The 19,509-nt window shown below is 40.2% G+C and overlaps 1 gene segment (V, D, J or C); it reads right to left on the bottom strand.

Moving 5' to 3' along the window:
• Positions 1 to 17,946: 17,946 nt before the first annotated feature.
• LOC311015914 (Ig kappa chain C region, B allele-like) lies at positions 17,947 to 19,137 on the bottom strand. The segment is given in 2 exons: positions 18,975 to 19,137; positions 17,947 to 18,288 (listed from the first exon to the last, which is right to left on the bottom strand).
• Between the last annotated feature and the right edge of the window lie 372 nt (positions 19,138 to 19,509).

Here is a 19,509-nt window from a genome sequence, read left to right as displayed (position 1 = left end):
CATCAGTGGAGTTCAGGCTGAAGATGCAGCAGTTTATTACTGTCAGAGTGGCCATATCATAAACAGTGCTTGGGTGTTCACACAGTGATTTGTCGTCGTACAAAAACCTCCCTCAGTCAGACTGCAGAGAAGCTGAGCTGTTCCAGCAGGAACCTTCTGCAGCTGCTGAGGAGACACAGACCAGTGAACACAGAGCTGACACAAACCTCACCAAGCACACACTACATATTCACCCTAATAGACACATGACACATTTCAGATCTATCTTCCAATTCAGAAATAGAAAATTGACATCATGATGCATTTTTAACATTAGCAGAACTGTTTCATAATTCATTCCACTATCTCCTACTCAGTCCCTTCACTTTGACTAGAAGATGTTCATTTTCCACATGGAAGTCTCAGTAAAACACATAAAACTACTTTCAGAATATAAACAAAGCACATGTACTCAAGTGCTGTGTTTAAGTACATGTTTGTGTGTCCAGGTTTAAAAAGGTCACAAAGAAACAGACAAACATCGGAAACTTTGCGTCACTTTTGCAGCTTTGGTTGATGTTGCTGCGAACTGAACCAGGATCAGCATCTTTCAAAAAGACACTCGGAGCAGAGCCTGAATTCACCAAAACGCCTCAGAGGAGGAAATGAATCTGAACTGAACAAAAGTTCTCTGAGCGACACGTTTGGTTTCTTCTTTTAGGACAAATAGCAAAAGCATGTTATCAACTTTATCAACTTAAGATTCAACCTGTTTCACACTGATGTTTTTGGAACGCTTGATGACAACTTGATGAAAGAGCTTTTTCACAAAAAGCAGAGTGATATTATTTATTTATCCATAAACACAACTTTGACATTGATTGAAGAATGACAGTCCCTTTAAGGGATTATTACCCATTTAAAAAAACCTTAACCAAAGCAGATAATCCTTTAACCTTCAGAGGAAAGCAAGGACATGCTCAAAATACAAGCCACAAGAAACCTAAAGGATTTGAGGGCTTAAACAAATCTTGAATGGAGAAGAGAACCAAGTGTGCAGTTTTCTAGCATTCCCCCTGAGACCTCTATAGTATCACAGCTGAAGCATCCAGATTAGACTGATGTCATGATCAGGAGAAGAGCAAAGGGCTGTACAAATTAAATGTCATGGTAGTGTAACCCACTAGTTACTATAGAGTTTGGACCAGAGACTAGGTTCGTATAGGAGGGTTTAAAGAGGAAGTGACAGACACAATAAATAAATGGAGCCACGGCGTATATTTAAAGTAAGTTGACTGTATTGAACTGTATGAAAATAAAATAAAATCAAAATAAAATTCAATGCAATGACATCTTATTGTTCAATGTTTCACAGTCTCTCTTTAACATAAAACCAAATAAAAGTGTCCAATAGGAACCGTAACGTTCCTTTAATGTTCTTGAATGTTCTTGTTGTTGGTCAGCGCGCTTCAGTCAATTGTGTGTAAGTCAAGTCAGGGGAAAGTTCAAAGAGTCAGGTGTGTGTGTGGTGGTCCTACCACAGACACACTCAGTTAAGGTGAAGAAGGGCTGGATGTCCTCCTCGGCTCAGGTGCTGGTTCTCTGCTCCTTTGGGCAAGGAACATTTCACTGGCTCGCCATCTCCCTCAATCAGGAGAATCCAGATCCACATCAAAAGGTTTCTCAAGGGTCTCAAAAAAACCTAGCCTGTATAAAGACAGGGCTATTACTTAACACAGAATCATCAAACTTCTCTTATGGCCATATTCAATACATACTATAAATCTCAACACACTACTGGAACACAATAGTGATTAAATGAATTATCTTTTTAACTGTACACTTCTTTTCTTTTTATCTCAAGGTGAGTATTTTCACACATTCTTAATCATTTTAAATCAACATGAATTATTTTAGCTATTTAACCATGAATTATGATCATTTTAGCTTCTTTACCATGAATTATGATCATTTTAACTCAGTTTTCCACATGAAATATTGTTCATTTTAATCTTTTTTAACCATTTCACACATTTTCATTGAATTATTAACTGAAAATTAGCTGAATGCACCTTTAACACACATCACAATATCAATTCAGTGCTTCAGAGTTTCTGCCTCTGTGATAAATGGACATGTTTAGCCGTATTTAATAGACACACACCCTAAACAGTGCATCTCAGAGTGAATACACACACACACACAGGAAAATAAATAGCACACCTCATATTTTCATCAGATTATCAGAGCAAAATATGCAGCTTTAACTCTTAAAACACACAGTAAACAGTAGCGGCAGGTCACGTTCATGAGTAAACAAGCTTTCTGCCCTCTCACAGACTGAATCACGATGTGGCTACTCCGGTTAGCATGGGCTAGCGCTAGTTAGCTCGAGCGACTCACCAAGCCTCTGCCGAAAACAATAACCCACAGGTCCTCGACCACCTCTCTGCTTCAGGTAGGTACACTCTCACGGGTTATTCTGTGTTGATAAGTGAGTTAACAACCGCCGTTTTCGTGACTTCTTATTGTCTTTCTCTTCCGTGTTTCTCATCTGCTCGTACCGCTGCTCTGACTCTGCACCGCGCTACTCTATACTCTCACTCACGCACTGTAACTCTCGCGAGAAGAGGGTGGGACTACTTCCTCTTTCCTATCATGCATATAATACAACAAATAAGGACTATGTGTGTGCAAAATAATATTATTGACAGAATAATAAATGAAAGAGGGTGAAATAAATAAAACATATATTTTAAGGGAAATAACAATATCTGTTTTCTACTGGGTTACAGTAGTATGGAGTCAGCCAGAAGAGGGCGGCCTGTATCTATTTACCAGCAAAGGCAGAAGGAGCAGAGAGATGCAGAGTCCAACGTTTCTTCTGGATCAGTCCACAGGGAGATGTAGCCTCTACTTCCTCCACCTCCTCTCTCCCTTTCACTTCCACAACCACAGCTGGGCCCAAACGGGTTTTGCATGATTTGAATGCATCGCTGCTCCTCGCAGTTTTAAGTTCTCGTGTCACCGTGAGTCTGAACTGTTTTCTCGTACTCACACTGAAAACTGCTTCAGGATGATGTTGCCAATAACTCTGATTGTCATGCTGGGTTTTCTGAGTCAGGGTGAGAGGTTTTGAAGACATATGTGATCATTTTTACAGCTGATGTCTTCTCATGTTTGTGTCCAACTTTCTCTTCAAATGTCACAGTGAAATAATCATACGACCATCTCCTCTACTAACAGATGTATTAGATTCTGAAAATATCAAGAAGGTATTTTTCATGTTGAATATGTAAAAGAAATACAAAAACAGGCTCATTAAGATCAGTTTTATTTAATGATGGTTTATGGTTCATGCTACATTCTTGATGAATAAATCGTTTCTCTTTGTGTGAAACAAATAAAACTCAGAGAAATCATTCCCATAGAGAGGAGGCTTTATTTATTCAACTATTTGTTTATTTAATAGGGACAGTGCATATTTATGGACATCAGTTTAAATACACAATGTAAATACTCGACAGTACAATGGCTAGTTTTCATCTATTGTACCCAGGCAGAAAACATAGAAAACATAAAAACAAAGTAACATACATACAACACCCTCATATTTAATCTGAGGGTCAAGACAAACACTAACAACAACAGACAAGACAAGATGCAACAGGACATGTGAGTGACACACATAATGAAGTGTGTGATGCAGTTAAAAGTGAGTGCAGCTTTGATTTTCCCTGAGCCACAATTTTAAATGAGTCTTAAAGTTCATAAACGTGGGACGGTCCCGTATTATGAGGGGCAGGCAATTTGCATCGTCAGCTGATCCTCCAGTGAACTGAGAAGCTTTATAGTCCTGTGAGTTCAACACTGCAGGACTCAGATCTGTCAGTCAACACAGCAGAGACCACAACCACCATGACTCTCATCACCATCCTCATCTGGACGCTGGCCTGCTGCTGGTTTACAGGTTCGTTGGCTCGGCAACATCTCAAACACGACGCCTCGCCTTTTCTCTCCTTTCCTTCTGCTGATGAATGAATGATTTGTTTTGTCCTGCAGGATGCAGCGGTCAGGTGACTGTGACTCAGCCTCCAGTAGTGACATCTACTCCAGGATCCACTGTCACTCTCACCTGTAAGACTAGTCAGCCTGTTGTCACATATAATAGTGGAGATAAGGAGTTGCACTGGTATCAACAGAAGTCTGGACAGCCTCCAAAGCTCCTGATAAGATACGCTAGCACACTTGAATCAGGAACACCATCTCGGTTTAGTGGCAGTGGAAGCAGCTCTGACTTCACTTTGACCATCAGTGGAGTTCAGGCTGAAGATGCAGCAGTTTATTACTGTCAGAGTTACCACGAGATAAACGGTGCAGTGTTCACACAGTGATTTGTCGTCGTACAAAAACCTCCCTCAGTCAGACTGCAGAGAAGCTGAGCTGTTCCAGCAGGAACCTTCTGCAGCTGCTGAGGAGACACAGACCAGTGAACACAGAGCTGACACAAACCTCACCAAGCACACACATTACTGGGATCTCTGCCTCTCACTTCAAAGTATTATTTCTTAACATTTTCAGATATTTCTCCAGTTTCATTATCAGCCCAAGGTTCAGAGTGATCGGGCCTCCAGCTGCAACCGTGTTGTTTCTGCTCCAATTCAGGGAAATTGTTTTTGAATTCATCTGAAAAAAAGATCAAACCATTGTTTAGACAAACTACTGTCTGTTCTTGTGTCTTGGTGCTAAAAGCAGTGTGACCTGGAACATTTTATACTTTTAAAGAAGTGTTTACCTTTTCAATTCAATTCAATTCAATTCCAAAAACTTTATTGTCTGTCACAGGGACAGAACATTTTCATCGGTTTGGGCTCAGTTAAACATAAACATACAGACACCAACATAAAACTCACATTAAAAGATCTCAAAAACCATAAAAATCCTAAAATTCCTGTGGCGCTCACATAAAAGCTGCAACAGCAGATAAATCTTGCCCTAAAAACTGGCACCTGTTTTACATTAAAACCTTTCAGCCTCCTCAATAGAAACATGCGCTGCTGGGCCTTTTTGTAAACTCCATCTGCATGTTGGAGAAAGGACAGGTGGTGATCGATGTCAGTGCCTAAAAGTACCTAAAAACATTGACCTGCTCCACCGCCTGCCCCTCTAGCATGAGAGGCTCAAAGAGGGGGTGGGGGTTATCACGTGTCTGGCGGCCCCCACAACACAGCTCCTTGGTCTTTGAGATGTTTAGGACCATGGAGCTGAGTCCAGATGCCTTGTCACGGTGTCCAGGAGGGTTAGGCTGGCGTCCACAACTCCCAGCTTTGACTTATATGCAAACTGCAACGGGTCCAGGTTCTCACCCACCATGGTTCTGAGCTCTTCAACCAGCACTCGTTCCATGCATTTACAAAGAATGGAAGTGAGTGCTACAGGCCTGAAGTCACACATGTCTTTTGCATTGGGCTTTTTGGGATCAGGAATGATGGTTGTTTCCTTCCATGCCCTTGGGACAAAGCTTGATGCCAGGAACAGCTGGAACAGTGGTGCCACAACGCGGCCCAGCTGGGCTGCACATTCTTTTAGCACCCGTCCTTAAAGCCCATCCGGTCCTGGGGCTTTCTTTGGATGAAGTTTAGACAGGATTGAACTGACCCTCCCCTCCTCTATCCTGATTGGGAGAGGGGAGTGGCTGGTGTTGGTCGGGGTCCAGTCCTCCCTGGCTGCTGAGCTGTCGAACCTGGCATAATGGGTGTTACGTTTTTCTGCAAAGGAGGCAGGGTCTGGGCACTGTAATCCAGCAGGACTCTGAGCTCTTCCCATCATGTTGTTTAGGCTCTGCCATGCCATCCTTGCATCTCCCCTGGAGAACTTCTCTTCCATTCTGTCCTTATAGCGGAGCTTAGCCAGCCTGGTCTTATTTGTTAGCTCCCTTCTCAGCTCTTCAACTCTTTCTTTGTCTCCCTGCATAAATGCCAACTTTTTGAGATTCAAACAGTGTTTCAGCTCCTTGGTTACCCATGGTTTATTGTTGGGGTATATTCTGATTTGCTTCGTGGGTATGACACTGTCAGAAAGACATATATGAACAGATGGAGTCATTGAGCATATCCAGAGTGTAACGTTAAACAAAAGCAGACAGGAAGGCCTGTCTTGAATGATCCTGATAAACTGAACCAGGACTTAACTGTGGGTATTTTGCTGTATGCAGATGATACTGCGCTGCTGGCTGAATCAGAAGATGATTTACAGATTATGTTACATTTATTAAAGACCTGGTGTTACAGATGGAGGCTGTCAATAAATCAGAGTAAAACACAGATCATTCATTTTTGGAAAAAAAGGGTTCCAAGAAGTGGGAACATTTTCACTTTCTGGAACATGACATTGGAATATGAATCTGAGTACAAATATTTGGGATTCCCTCTTGATGAATTCATGACTTACGAAAATGGAATTAAACTCTTGGCTGGTTCAGCTAGCAGAGCTTTGGGGTCTGTTGTTAACAAGTTACAAATATGTAAAGACCTGGGATATTCCACTTACTCTCAACTGTATGATGCATGTGTTTCTCCTATTATGAATTATGCTGCAGGGATATGGGGATTTAAAGAAAGGTCAATTTCAGATGCAGTACAAAACAGAGCTATATGTTGTTTTCTGGGCATTCATAAAGTTGCTGCTCAGGGTGACATGGGTTGGATTCCTGGATCAATAAGGAGGAAATGTGAAATGATTAGACTGTGGAATCGTTTCATTAATATGTCAGATAATAGGATCAGTAAGAAGGTTTTCCTTTGGAGTGAATTTCAGAATGGTCCATGGGCTGCAGAGCTTCATGCTGTCTTCAGAGAAGCTGAACTACAGTATATCTATAGAAATCATTTATCATGCAGTGGAAACACAATTAGAGAAAAGTTACTCTTTGGATTTGAAAAAAAGTGGTTAAATGACATCTTGTTAAAACCGAAATATCGAACATATATTCAAATCAAACATAACTATGCTACTGAATTTAATGTAAAGCAAACTTAGGGAGAAATCAAAGATCCTTGTGTGCTCAGTTAAGAACAGGAATCCTTCCTCTGGCCCTTGAAGTCGGCAGATTTAAAAACATCCCAGAGGAACACAGACTTTGTGAACTTTGTGACTTAGGAGAGGTAGAAAATGAATCTCATTTGATTTTATATTGTCCTTTTTATGATGAGCTGAGAATACCTTTTTTCAACTAAATGTTTATTCAGTATCCTGAAATGTTTTGGAGCACTGATGATGACAGGATTGAAGGGTTGTTTAATTTCAATGTTTTTAAGTTAGCCTCTTTTGTTGCAAAAGCCTGGAAGAAACGTCAGGATGGTTTATTTTGTTAGTATTAGTGTTGTTAAGCATCTACTTTTGGTTTCTGGTCTTTTTGTTGTCTAATATTGGTGTCTTGTAAGCCCTTGTGGGCTGGGCATATTGATTATGCATGACACAATAATACATTTAATCAATCAATCAAAAATCAGTCTGTATCATGAAGACAATTCATCAAACGTCTCAGAGGAGCAAATCAGTCCCAACTGGACAAAACGTCTTGCTTCTTTTAGGATGAAGAGTCAAATGTTTTTTAAATAAACTTTCCTAACAGGAAGTGACTCAAATCTCAGCTGAAATGTGTCAGAGCTGCAAATAATTGAACCTGTTTCACACGGATGTTTGTGGAACGCTTGATGATGTTAAACTTATTCAAATTTCTATTGGAGAAAAAAGCAGAATAATATTTTTGATTTGATTCATTTAACACAATTAAAATGCACAACAGAAACAGAGGAGACAAAACAAGGAGAGGCATGAAACCCATAGTGTCACACAGCGGTGAGGGGTGTCCTGTCTTGGGTTTTCTGTCTTGTGAATTTTATGTTTTATTTTGAAAAGTAACTCTCCTCTCGTTTCAGGTCACTTGCTCTTCCTCATGTGTCTCTGGTCTGACGTCATCCCTAATCCCTGATTGTTGTCCCCTGTGCTCCCCTCCCTGATGTCTATATAGTCTGTGTCTTCCCCTGTCTCCTTGCCAGAGTATTTCGTCCCACGTATACGTCCAGCCCTTGACCACAGCTATCGTTCTCGACCAAGTTTTGTATATTCCAGAGTTTCAGGTTTTCCTCAAGACGAGTGATTTTTGGTTTTGTAATGTTTTAAGTTCCAGGTTCATAGTTAGATATTCTCGTAGTAGTGATTTACCTTAGTTTGTATTCTCGTCGTAGTTTTTGTCCTCCTCTTTTGGGAGCGTTTTCTGTTCTTTAGCCCTGTTAGCGATATTGTTATATTCCTCCCTTGCTGGAGCGTTTTCTGTTCTTGAGTTCTTCCTAGTGTTAGTGTTGATATTCCTTTTCGTAGCCTCGTGCCCTCCCTTTTGGAGAGTTTTTACGTTCTAGAGTTATTCATAGAGTAAGAGTAGTTAATCCTTTTGTAGCCCCGCATCCTCCCTTTTGGAGCGTTTTCTGTTTATTAAAGTTCATAGATTAGTCCTCGCTAGAGTAGACGATTAGTTAGCCTTTTCTTTTGTATCCTCCCCTTCGGAGCGCTTTTCCGTTTTGGTGTTTGTTGCGTCCGCTGCCTACCCTTTCCCTTCCCCGTCTCTCCCTTTTTCCTGAAGTCAGGGATCAAGCATTTCATAGCCGAATTTCGTTGTCACTCTGTTTATTGGAATCTTGCAAAGTCTGCGAATAAAAGCTTGGTTCTACTGTCCTCACTCTGCGCCTGAGTCCTCCTTCAAGTCCAGTCCTGACACATAGGAGCTTACAATATTATCATATATTATAAAATCAGTAACAAAATAGAGCAGAGACATATAAAGCAGAATATGAGTTCATAATCCAACTATCGATGACCCACTATCCTGCACCCCCAACATCACTGCTGTGGCCCGATCCTGCAGATTTGCCCTCTACAATATCCGCAGGATTCGGACTTTCCTCACAAAGGATGCAACGCAACTCCTGGTCCAAGCACTGGTCATCTCCCGCCTTGACTACTGCAACTCTCTCCTGCCCGGACTCCCGGCCTCTGTGATTTAACCATTGCAGCGTATCCAGAACGCTGCAGCACGCCTTATCTTCAATCTACCCAAATTCTCCCATGTGACCCCCCTCCTCCGTGACCTCCACTGGCTCCCTGTTGCAGCACGCATCCAATTCAAGACGATGACACTGGCCTTCAGGGCCATCAATGGAACAGCACCCATCTACCTTCAAACACTGGTCAAACCTCACGCCCCGAAGCGAGCACTTCGCTCCTCTACTTCAGCTGGACGGCTGGTACCACCATCGCTGAAATCAACCAAATGTCGCTCAGCAAAGTCCAGACTCTTCTCTGTTCTGGTCCTTAGTGGTGGAACGAACTCCCGACTAATGTCAGGACAGCAGAGTCACTGTTGCTCTTAAGGTATTACTTTACTCAGATGAGGACCAAACACTTGTTCTATTTTTAGCTCTTACTTCATCGGCAATGATAAGTTGTGGTTTCTTTGTTTCCTTCTTTTGACAAATGTACTTATTGTTAGTCGCTTTGACAAAAGCGTCTGCTAAATGACCTAAATGTAAATGTAATGATAAGGAGAAGAGCAAAGGGCTGTACAAATTAAATGTCATGGTAATATGGAGTCAGCCAGCAGAGGGCGGCCTGTATCTATTTACCAGCAAAGGCGGAAGGAGCAGAGAGATGCAGAGTCCAACGTTTCTTCTGAATCAGTCCACAGGGAGATGTAGCCTCTACTTCCTCCACCTCCTCTCTCCCTTTCACTTCCACAACCACAGCTGGGCCCAAACGGGTTTTGCATGATTTGAATGCATCGCTGCTCCTCGCAGTTTTAAGTTCTCGTGTCACCGTGAGTCTGAACTGTTTTCTCGTACTCACACTGAAAACTGAGTGAGCTGGTCAGGTTCAATTATTCTCAGACTTTTACAATTTATTAGTCATAATTTTCAAAATCCCTTAATTTCATCCTCAAAATATAGTATTTTCTCTTCAAATTAACAGCGTAATAAACATAGGACCATCTCCTCTACTAACAGATGTATTAGATACTGAAAATATCAAGACGGTATTTTTCATGTTGAATATGTAAAAGAAATACAAAAACAGGCTCATTATGATCCAGTTTTATTTAATGATGGTTTATGGTTCATCCTACATTCTTGATGAATAAATCGTTTCTCTTTGTGTGAAACAAATACAACTCAGAGAAATCATTCCCATAGAGAGGAGGCTTTATTTATTGAACTATTTCAATAAATAAATTCAAAGTTTGAAGAAACTTATTGAGGCAACTTTTATGTCAGTTTTAGATTATGGAGACATTTTATGCATGCATGCATCAGCTGCAACTCTACACCCACTTCACACTGTATATCATTCAGCCCTGAGATTTATTACAGGTGACAACTACAACACTCATCACTGTGACCTGTATTCAAAAGTTGAATGGCCCTCGCTTTCTGACAGGCGTGATAGACACTGGATTTTATTTGTTTTTAAAGCTCTCACTGGTCTCTTACCATCCTATATCAATTCTTTAGTGTCTTTCAATGCAAGTCTCCATCATACACGCTCAAAGGACTGGATCACACTGCAGGTTCCCTCTGTCCACACTTTTCTTACTGTACACCTGCAGCCTGGAACACTCTGCAAAACCACCTGAAACTTACCACACTCTTATCATTGGGACAATTTAAATCCATAACTGCGTCTTATTTTACTTCTAACTGCTCCTGTTTTTAATTTCTCTGTCTTCATTATTCTGCGTCACTTTACTCTTCTGATATTTCAGATTTACTTATGTATCTTTCAAATGTTTTGTGTTTTGTCTTGTCCAAAAATGTTTTGTGTTTTTATCTCGGCTATATTGCAAATGAGATTGCTCCTCAATATATTCCCGAGATTAAATAAAGGTTATAATAATTTGTTTAATCAATAGAGACAGTGCATATTTATGGACATCACTTTAAATACACAATGTAAATACTCGATAGTACAATGGCTAGTTTTCATCTATTGTACCCAGGCAGAAAACATAGAAAACATAAAAACAAGGTAACATACATACAACACCCTCATATTTAATTTGAGTGTCAAGACAAACACTAACAACAACAGACAAGACAAGATGCAACAGGACATGTGAGTGACACACATAATGAAGTGTGTGATGCAGTTAAAAGTGAGTGCAGCTTTGATTTTCCCTGAGCCACAATTTTAAATGATTCTTAAAATTCATGAACGTGGGACGGTCCCGTATTATGAGGGGCAGGCAATTTGCATCGTCAGCTGATCCTCCAGTGAACTGAGAAGCTTTATAGTCCTGTGAGTTCAACACTGCAGGACTCAGATCTGTCAGTCAACACAGCAGAGACCACAACCACCATGACTCTCATCACCATCCTCATCTGGACGCTGGCCTGCTGCTGGTTTACAGGTTCGTTGGCTCGGCAACATCTCAAACACGACGCCTCGCCTTTTCTCTCCTTTCCTTCTGCTGATGAATGAATGATTTGTTTTGTCCTGCAGGATGCAGCGGTCAGGTGACTGTGACTCAGCCTCCAGTAGTGACATCTACTCCAGGATCCACTGTCGCTCTCACCTGTAAGACTAGTCGACCTGTTTACACAAGTAGTGTATATCAGTATTTGCACTGGTATCATCAGAAATCTGGACAGCCTCCAAAGCTCCTGATATATTTAGCTAGCAATCGTCAATCAGGAACACCATCTCGGTTTAGTGGCAGTGGAAGCAGCTCTGACTTCACTTTGACCATCAGTGGAGTTCAGGCTGAAGATGCTGGAGATTACTACTGTCAGAGTTACCACGAGATAAGCGGTTCTCGGGTGTTCACACAGTGATTTAGAGTCGTACAAAAACCTCCTTCAGTGTGACTGAAGTGAGAACGGCCTGCTGCAGGTGCAGAGGGTTGTTGAAGAGACGGTGATGAGAATAACTGGTCCAGTGAACACAACACCAAGCAGAGTCACCAAGCAGAACCACAATGACTCTAAATAAAACTGAAACAGACTCACAGACGCTCTTCCACATGCAGTTTTAAACTCATATTCTTATCAGTTCATTCAGTCTCTTTATGAGTGAGATGGTCAGGTTAAAATCTTCTCAGACTTTTACAATTTATAAGTTATAATTTAAAAATCCAATTAATTTCATCCTCAAAATATAATATTTTCTCTTCAAATAAACATACGACCATTAGCTTTCATTACCTTCAGGGAGTAGTACTAGTAGTTATAAAACCACTACATTCCATAGTCCTATTTGTAACCGTGATAACCTAATCTTTGTAAGTAACAGTTGCTCTAGGTTCGGGAGGAGCTAAGTGACACATTGACCACACATGGAAGCACCAGACAAGATAAGTGATAGGCAATAACCTTTACTCAAACATATGAAATGTATTGAAAACTGAAAATAAAATAGTTCCCCTTTTCAACCAGTTATCACAGAGGAATTAAACAATACCACAGTATTTGGCACGACAATTTCAACATTAATAATTTTACAGCGCTTTCACGGTTTAACACACAACAACAATCCCATGAAACACACAGCTCACTTAGAATACAATAAAGTGTCCCGCTGTTGTGTCCTTTAATGTTCGTAGTCCTTTTTAAGTTCAGCTTGTCTGTGCTGTCTTCAATCCAGAATGCAGTGTAAGTGTCTTCAATCCAGAATGCAGTGTAAGTGTCTTCAATCCAGAATGCAGTGTAAGTGTCTTCAATCCAGAATGCAGTGTAAGTGTCTTCAATCCAGAATGCAGACTAAGTGTCTTCAATCCAGAATGCAGTCTAAGTGTCTTCAATCCAGAATGCAGTGTAAATGTCTTCAATCCAGAATGCAGTGTAAGTGTCTTCAATCCAGAATGCAGTCTAAGTGTCTTCAATCCAGAATGCAGTGTAAGTGTCTTCAATCCAGAATGCAGTCTAAGTGTCTTCAATCCAGAATGCAGTGTAAGTGTCTTCAATCCAGAATGCAGTGAAAGTGTCTTCAATCCAGAATGCAAGGGCCTTTAATAAGTCAGTTAGTCAACAAAAAGAAAATAGTCAAGTTTAGTCATTCAGAAGTCCTACCACACCGGTGAACTCCAAGTGTGAGAGAAAGGATAGGTGATCCTTCCTGCAGGATAAACCCTGTATCAGCTCTAATTCTCCTTCGTCAAGGAGAATTCAGAATCCAAATCCAAATCAAGTGATCCCAGGAAAAAACCTAGCCTGTGTAAAACAAGGCTATTACTTCTTATGTCATGAATTCAATCTATGGCCATAATGAATATCATAACAAACTCTCAAAATACTATTGTAATTCAGTAGTATTCAACTCATGAATGCTTAGCTTTTAAACCATGAATTATGATTAATATTAAGTCATGAACTAGTCTAATTGACATCAAATCATATACATCACATTCACATTCAAGCATATCATGCCAAATACCGCGGTGGAGTTAGTTTTAAGTTGGATATTCGACAGATGTTCACTCCGGTTCCAGCCGCGACTTTACTGAGGTTTGCCCAGTGTTGGCAGCAGGAGAACGGCTCCAGGGCCTCGCGCTAAGTCGTTGGAAACTGATTTAGGGACCGTCCTTAAATTACTTCCCATAAATATACGAATACAAAATAATTGCATTTTTTTTCAATAGCTTCCACATCATGTGACCCAGTGACTCCAAACCAGTATCCAATTGTATTACCAAACTGATCAAACAAGACACACCACTTTTTATGCTATGTTAGTGCTTTGTGCATTTTTTATGAATATTAATATGCATTTTAATGTTGCTATCAGTGTGTTTACATGCTTGTGTCAGTTGGCTTTACCTTAGCTGGACTCAAGTGTACTTGTTATGTCTACATAACAATTCTACATTGGAACTGCTGCTTCACAACAACTCACCCAGTCTGTAACGGGAGGTCCAGATCCCGGAGGCCTCATGGCTGCACACATTGCACAACAAGTGTGCTCATCAAAGACTGAAACAAAATAATTGATTTATTTATTTACATTACATACAGTATATTGTAATTATACTATAGCCTATGTGTGCTTTACAGTATATGTACCTGATACCTTTAGGATTTCGACAGCCAGATCTCTCCTCTCCTTTTTCATGGCCTTTTTTGATGTCTCAAATTTAACATCTGGGATCTGAGGGAATGCCTCCATCATTGCTTTTGCCATCTAAACAAACAACACTTCTGTGGGTGTTTCTCCATTGGATAATAATTACACAGCTACTGACAACAAACATGGGGAACACGGTATTGAAGACATCGACCTGTGAGTAGTGCCTCCCAAAACATTTAACAGATTTGTAACTTGTCTTCAGATGCATTTTATATTTTCCTAAATGTTCTGAAATGTAATGATCTTTCACACATGACATTTCGTACATGACATAATGAATACAAAATCTCCTTCGCTTACCTTAACAACAATGACACCGCAGCTACTGCCATCCTGTTGAACTGGATGGCTCATAACCCCCTTTCCACCTAACATCCACCCAGTCTGCTTTGCCATGGCGTGTCCTCCTCATCCTTAAGTATTCCCTAAATAAGGTTAATTTTAATACACTTTAAATAGTGATTTTGTTACATGTGGTACCACCAGTGAATAACCAATGTTTGAGGGACTGGAGCAAATCAGCCATACATGTTACTGACTGAATACTGACCTCTACACTTCAGTTACTGTTGTTTGTGAATATTAATGTAAATGACTGTTATTCACTTTAAACATTTAGATGTATTTGTATAAGAATTTTCAAAACTAGCTTAAATGTGGATTTACTGTATTCTTTTAGCAGCATGTTTAGAGTCCTCAAGCTCTGATGACAATGCTGCTGGATCCATCAGAAATACTGTGCTGGTTTCTGCATTAATGTACTGTGACAGAACAAAGAGGAACATTACTATTAATCACAAATTATCTTTTTTACATTAATAGTTAAGTGGTGCGCATTAAAAGACAAATAATACAGAATACAAAAGTATGAAATAAAAAACAAAAACAAAAGAATTACAAACCAGCAAGTTCCAGTGGTTGTTGTTGATGAGCACAAATGACAGAACAGCTTTATGGTTGTCAAAGTTTACCTACAAGACCCATCAAATAAAAAAGGATGAAAACAAACATGCATACTTCTAATGACAAATTCATGGTTTACCCATGACAATTATTTTCTTGTGCACTGTATTTGTTGTGCCTAGGAACTTCTAGATAGAAGTGTTGGTATGGATGTCCAATAGTAGGTTGATTAACTTTAAACCAAATATTTCATGAGGGGATTTTAAACACACAGAGAGGATAAAAAAAAAATCAATAATCTCAGGTAATGTAGTACTTGATTTGAATTTAGACCATTTTTTACTCCATGTAGCTAATGTATGACCATGAACCTCCAAGTCATTCCCCACCCCACCACACCCCACATCATCACCATGCACAAACAGACCTACAATCACCACACACATTACCTTTGGTAAACTGTGACGAGGTAGCTCAGTTCTGTCACTGAACAGAATCCCACCTGCTGAGTAATGATTCATAATGTACATGGTGTCCACCACCTTGAATGTGTGGGCAGCAACATGAAACAGGCCCTCAATAACCTGGCAAAAACAACAAAATAAAAAACAAAAAATAATAATTATTCAGTTAATACACACTCTAAAATTGTCTGAACTTTCCAGCATTTTAAGAGTATCTTAGTAATTGAACACTTTTGATATAAGTCTTGAAATGCTATATAAAGTAGGTATGTCACAGTGCAGAGTGAAACTTATGATACTTGAAAACATGCAGTCACGTACCTCCCCTGTCAACCACTTGTATGGTCGAAGTGAGCATTGCTCACTATGGTGGATGAGGATGCTGTGCTCCTTAATCTGTGAAGGGAGCACTGAAATGACCATTTCTGTGTCCCTCTTTTTCCATAGTAAGGTTAACTGCAAATGAGAATTTCCAGGAAATGCATTAATGCAGTTTAATATTGACACTGGGAATGAAAAGGTTTTGGAAAAGCTGCAGCTGGAGTTGCTCGCCAGTTCAGTGCTGAACAGGACAAGGATCCGTCTTGGCACAGTGTCTCGTCGTTTAAGACAATTTAGACCGAAAGCCCACTCTACAGTGACCAAACCTCTCATCAGCAGAAAGAATGAACCCAAAGTGTGTAAAGAAGTCAGTTAAATTTGGAGGAGGAAGTGTCATGGTTTGGGGGATGTTTTCTGCAGCAGGAGTTGGGCCTCTTGTACAGCTACATGGCTGGATGAATGCAAATGTTTATGTGAACCTCCTTCAGCAACATGCAACATACCTTCACTTACACTTCAGAATAAATCAAGTATTAATACTTTGTTCTCTAATTTTGATCTCCACTGTATATATCTAAACAACCATTTAAACACATATTGCCTCAAGTGTAAAACCATATTTACCTGTGCATCTGTAACTTGTTGATCCTGAGCCTCTTTCCTTTTCTTCACTTTTTTGGCATGTAGGCTCCTGGGGTTTGGTAGTTTCTCTGGTGGATTGAAGTACTTTGAGCTGGACTTGGACTTCAATTGACCAGTAGAGCTGTCCCGCTTGCTCCACTGTTCTTCATGGTCATCATCTGGCCTGCGAGAACTTGTAATGTTTTTATCCAGTATCTGCATTGGCATATTATGTTGCCCAATGTGATCTTCCTTGCATTGAGGCAAACATTTTGGATATGAACTCTGCAGGTCTTAGGTACTTCTTCTTTAAGAGGATGGAGTGCTTGACCAAACCAAACCAGAGCTCAACATGGCAGTTGGTATCCCTGTTTTTGTTCTTTTCCGTCTGTTTTGAAGGTCATGCATTTTCCATGCCGTGACAGATCTCCAAGCAACAACCAACTCCACAATGGGAAAATCCCCATATAGTTTTTTAACAGCACATTGATGACACCGGGACAGAGGTAATGGTTGTTTATGACAACTGCATCTTCTGATAGGATGTCACACTTTGCTTGGTCCCGCCTGACTTGAAAAGCATGTGTAAAATGTGACTTTCCAACAGCACTGTTAGCAGATTTCTCACTGGTGCTTTCCTTCTCTCCCATTACATGCCCACTTTCTTCCAGCTTCATGTCCTGGATTTTCAAAACACACTTGTCGAGGTATGTTTTGCTCTGTTTTTCCGAATGAGTGTACTCCTCTGCATCAAAAAGCACACACATGTGATAAAAAACCTCAAGGGGCACCTGCATGCTTGTGCAGTTGAGGAGGTAAGCAAAACTGAATGTTATAATTTCTGCATATTAATATTCATACAAAATAGACAAAGCACTAACATAGCATAAAAAGTGGTGTGTCTTATTTAATCGGTTTAGAAATACAATTGGATACCGGTTTGGAGTCACTGGGTCACATGATGTGGAAGCTATTGAAAAAAATGCAATCATTTTGTATTTATGGTAAGTAATTTAAGGACGGTCCCTAAATAAGTTTCTAACGACTTAGCACGAGGCCCTGGAGCCGTTCTCCTGCTGCCAACACTGGGCAAACATCAGTAAAGTCGCGGCTGGAACCGGAGTGAATGTCCTTTGAATATCCAACTTAAAACTAACTTCACCGCGGTACTTGACATGATATGCTTGATTAGCTTTCATTTTCTGCAGGGAGTAGTACTAGTAGTTATGAAACCATTTCATTCTCTAGTCCTATATTCATAAAATAAAACACCAAACACTTCATCATGTAATTCATCAGTGAAAGCTTTATTATTATTATAAAAAGACAGTTATTAAACACACACATCTACTTGCTGAGCTACACACATTACTCTCTAGCTACTTTACAGCAGTCACACAAGGCTTTATAGTTTCCTCTACAAACGTTGTCCTCAGATTGTTCAGAGCAGCAGGTGTGTTCCTCCTGCTCCCCCCATGCAGAGCTCCTGTCCTGGCCTCCATCCAGACCCTCTAAGCCTTACACTGGCTCCTGTGGAGGGACTGCATCTGGTTGTGGTTGTGATGGAGGACCTTGCAGGAGTACAGCTCTCCTGCCATCCAGCGCTCCTGGCTCAGGCTCAGGGTGCTGCTGCTGCTGTAGAGTCCGCTCTTCTCCTCCTCTGAGCTGCTCAGGACCCCCTCCGTCACCTCGGTGCCGTCCACCTCCCAGCTCACCACGGCTCCCTGAGGAGAGTAGCCGGTCAGCAGGCAGGCCAGCGTGGCCGAGCCCCCAGAGAGCTGCTCAGAGGAGGGGGGAAGCAGGGAGACTGAGGGCCGGATCATGGAGCCAGCTGGAGGGGAGAGCAGAGACACACGAGGAGCAGATTAACTTCCACTGTAGGAAAGACAGCTGAACATGACAGAGGTGACGTTACTGAGGGTTAGCTGTGTGCATGATGCTGTGGTCACACAGAGACATGGGATGGAGGGAGGATTTAACAAATACAACGCTGACTGGAGTTCTGTCATTTACAGGAACCAATCTTCTCCTGCGGCTCTCCTCATGAAATCATTATAGAATCATATACAATGTGACTGAGGAGTCATTGGAATAGAAAAGTTTCATTAATCATCTGTAAACTGTAAGCAGTGAAAGACTTTGACATCTGTCTGTTTCACTTCCTTTTCATCACTTTGAACTAACGAACCGTGAACACAAACTGCAGCGACACTGAATGTACAATAAACCCTCTTATTAGTTTGATCAACATTAGATTTTATAACGTACAGCTAACACACTAACAGATGTTTCAATGTTACAAAATAAAATACTGCATCTACTTCACCAAAACATAATCTATAATAGGAAAATAATATGCAGTGTTTTCCTAAACTCCAATATCAGCCTAGATTAATGAATAATAAATATCCAAAAAGTATAAATGATCCAAAATAATGATTTGGTTCATCACATTTACTTTTGACAAAGCGATTATAATATTGAACGTTGTAGAAATCATAAATCTGTGATACTTACAGTAAACGATGAGTTTGGTTCCTCCACCAAAAATCCTCCACAGTGATACAACCTCGTTAAGTGGCCGTACAAAAACCTCCTGCACTGTGAACAAGCATCTGTCCACTGAAAACAGAGTTATTTTATAGTAAGAATGCATAATTAATCATTTATTTTAATTAAGTAATGATTTATCTCCTATTCCTTCAACTTCTACATGTTTTTTAATAATTTTATAGCATATTTTTAGATTTGAGAGACAAATCTATCCGCTGAAAAAACTTTTTCTATTAATATAGAAATAATTATATTTAATTGAATATACAAAATGTTTCAAATTATATGTATTCAAACTTATTGTATAAATAAATATTGATTATTTAAGTTTGTTTTACTTTTTTACACCAGACAGAGAAATGATGACAGCCTCTTCATAAGTCATATTTTCAGTCTTATTTAAGTTCATACATGGTTAAATGAACATGATGCTTATAGATAATGATGATTTACAAAGTCATATGATGAAAAAGTGAAATATCTGATAGATTTCATTAAA

Source organism: Eutrigla gurnardus, assembly GCF_963514095.1.
Source record: "Eutrigla gurnardus genome assembly, chromosome: 7".
NCBI lineage: Eukaryota > Metazoa > Chordata > Actinopteri > Perciformes > Triglidae > Eutrigla > Eutrigla gurnardus.
Note: the sequence above shows the minus strand (reverse complement) of the source record. Positions and strands in the feature narration are given on the sequence as shown.